The following is a 3,594-nucleotide window of genomic DNA, read 5'->3' on the forward strand; positions in this document are numbered from 1 at the left end:
GACTTGCAAATTCAACATGAGAACCATTCATGAGAGACTCGAAAACAAAGTTCCAAAAACACAGAAAACATCCCCATTGTCAAAAAGCTTTTAGTCTGTGTTGTTCCAAAATCTTGTAATCTTTCACAGCCTGTCTCAGTAGACTCAATTTGCCCATATTTCTTATTTTCCTGAGACACAAAAGGCATTCTTACAACACACCTTAAATTCAAAAAGCACTTCATATATGAATATAGTTGTCAATACCTCATATTCCAGGCCTCATTATTCCTTGAGTTTCCTAGAGTTAAAATATAGCAATTATACTATTTTCCTTTCAGTTTCTAAGAGTATAAATTTAATTTATAGTTATAGGGCAGGACAACTGGTGGTGGTGCGTGTATTTGTTTGGGGCTTTTTTGAATTACTCTGAGTGAAGGATTCTCCCACTATTCTCACCAACTCATATAATGAAACAACAAACACATTTAGTCTCCAAGATAAATAAGGGAAAACAAATGGGACTGAGAGCCAACAGCTTGACTAAGAAAAGCAACTCCTAGGGGTAAGGTATAGCTTATTGAATTTGTAGCTATTAACTTAAAGCAATGGAGCAAAGCAGAAATGGAACTCCCTACTGAGGATAACCTTCAAAATTACATTTGTAAGTACTTATACAACTAGCATTTTGTTATTGTTGGATGGTTAGGTTATTGTTCTCATTTTCTCTATTCTGCTTTATGACAGACTAAGCCACAGACATTTTTTTTACATACAAGTATAAAGTCTTAAAACACAATGTTTAACAGGAAAAAAACTTCTTTAACCTAGGAAACAGACCTACTTAGTGTGAGCAGAGAAACAGCAAGTGTACTGTTACAACACACAGTGACGCAGCTTGCACAGATTCTTTTTACATCAACATCACACACATGCCTGTAGCCTATCACAGCAGAGGTAAAGAAAACCCCACCAGGTCCAGTGTCAAGTCTCCCCCATGACTTGCACTCGAAAAGTGGTACCTTGTTTTGGAGTTCCCACTGGAAAGCATTGTCATACCTACCCTTCTTCAGGAATAAGTTCAATAGGCAAGGAGGAAACATATAGAACAACTTATGGAGTAGTGCAATCATCTGTCATGGCTGTGGTAGCTAGAGTAGAGGGAATGTATTATTCAAAGTAAATGTGACAGTGTTAAAGAGCTGCTGTTATTTTTCAGCTTTGAAATGCTTTGTAATGGATTCCTTAAGATCTCATATGTGCTAGCTTATTTACCCAGAGCCTCACAGCCATGAGATTTACGGAATTATCTCTATAATGAGCAGGCCTAATCTCATTGGACCATTACCAGCCCTGCACAGGCAAGTCTATGTAGTTTTTGTTCTGGACTTCATCACTTCAAGTGGCTTAGTGGCTTACTTGCTTACAAAGGAAAAAATATCATCTTTGAGAATTATCAGACTGTAAATCCAAAGTCCATCTGCTGCATCACAAGCTGGATACATCACTTCCTTTACCTACTTAAAGAAAATTTATCAGAGCTTTGATAATGCCTTGATAAAGTTTATTAATCAACTCCTATATCTATGTAGTCTCCATGGCAGTTTAAACTCAACAGTATCAAAGCTTTGATACATTTGTTGTCTCCTTTGAAACACTAGCAAGTTCCTTATATAATCAGTTGCGGCATTTCCTATGTGGTGCACTCCATAAACCCTTCTCATTAATTGCGCTCTTCACAGATTTCTCTTAGTTGAACAGTGGCTGTTTGTCTCTTTGAGCTCATCTCAACAGTAGGTCAAGTGCTGACTCAATTTGCAACAGGAAATGAAATTTTTAAACTTGTAAATAAATAAATACCCCCCTCCCCAAACCACAAGAATGGAGTTTTATTTTGCCCTTATCTTCATTCTTCCTGACGCAAAACGATCTATCTCTGATGTCCTAAATGCTTCTATGGCAGCAGGTTAGTCTTTCACTTAGTTTTAACACCTGGTACACAAGCTACAGGTCACCATGTTGGCACCTGGAAACTTCCCAAGCCTCAGGACTCCTCATCCATATGATGCAACAGACTGCTGAGTGTTCAGTGGGGCAACTGACTTGAGTAATCCATATGTCTTTGGCACATGAGGAGTTGTAACAATCAGACTTAGGTTTACAACAGAGACTGGAATCATAAAGAACCTGACTGAAAGGGACAACTGACTGATTAGGGACATGGGTGAGAAAAGGAGAAGCAGTATTTGTCCAGACCATGTTTCAGAAAATGGTACCTATATAGAGTACAGGTTGTGCTGAGGTCACTCGATGAGCCACACGTAGTACATCCTCTAAAATGAGTGCCAGAGTTGTTAAAGACAACAGTATTTGAAGAGCAAGAGCACTGGACCAATAAAACTAGTTCAGAGTTTTAAAAAACTCCTGCATTTGTGTTGTCTCTATGGCAGTTTAAGATTAACAGTATTAAATTATTATAATTAAATGTTACATTCTATTATCTGACCTCAGTTTATGCACTAAGTGCTTATGCTAAGTGATTCAGTTAAAAGTGTAGTATTTCGAAACATTCTTAGATCAGAGGCAGCAAAGACTACTGCTATACAAAATTGCATATTCTGAATATTTTAAGTCAAATTGTTCAATCCAAATGCATTGTATTATCATGAAAACAAACTTCACAGGTTTGACACTAGTTGATGAAGCTGTTTCACAAGCTTGTTTTTATTATGCACGGTTTGCTGTACCCTCCAAATACAGTGGAGCCTCCTGTATCATACTGGCTTTTTGTACACTCACTGATCACATAGGCTGTGAAGTTCCAAACAGTCAGAACTTCACTGCAACCAAACCATGGCAGCTGCCATGCTGAGCGAGTGACAGATCACAGCCAGGGCCTCCTCAAACCTGGTACACGTTAGTCCACAAGGCACTGGTGCAATAAAGTCCCTAGCCCATAATACACTGAGCATCAAGTCATTTGGCCTCCAAGTTAACAATGATAGTACAACAGCAGCAAGCTTCCTTTGTAATGACATGAAACTCACCCAGACCCAAAATGCTCCTTTTAGGAAGCTGCTGTAAGTGAAACTTGTTTTATATTATTCCCAGAAATAACTGATGAGTATCTAGAACTTCTATCCGTATGTGAGGTAACATCCATCACACGTATAGGATGCACAGATCACAGCCAATAAATCCAGTCATTGTCTCCCAAATCGGCAGCTTTCAGAAAAACAAGTGCAAAAATTTAGTACTTTCTCCCATTTCTAAAACTGAAACAGAAAATATTCGTACCCTTTATTTTGCAATACAAACTGCCACCAGAACAGGCTACTTCCATTTTGCAGTTCTGCTACTGCTGCACATCGAAGCTGAACAGGAAGACATTCTTTTCCTCTTACTGATTCCTTGATGGTTCATTTTATTTCATGAAGCCAGTTGGGTTTTCTGGTTTTCACGTGTATCACAATATGGCTTCCTTAAAGTAACAAGTGTCTTCTGGAAAAGTTTAGGGATTCCACATTTATAACTACACTAGTAGGTAAAATAAAACACAAGTAGTACAAGATTAACTGTTTTCTGTACCGAGAACCTGCAGTTAACTTCAGCAGG

Source organism: Nestor notabilis, unplaced genomic scaffold (genome assembly GCF_000696875.1).
Source record: "Nestor notabilis isolate BGI_N333 unplaced genomic scaffold, ASM69687v1 scaffold2179, whole genome shotgun sequence".
NCBI lineage: Eukaryota > Metazoa > Chordata > Aves > Psittaciformes > Psittacidae > Nestor > Nestor notabilis.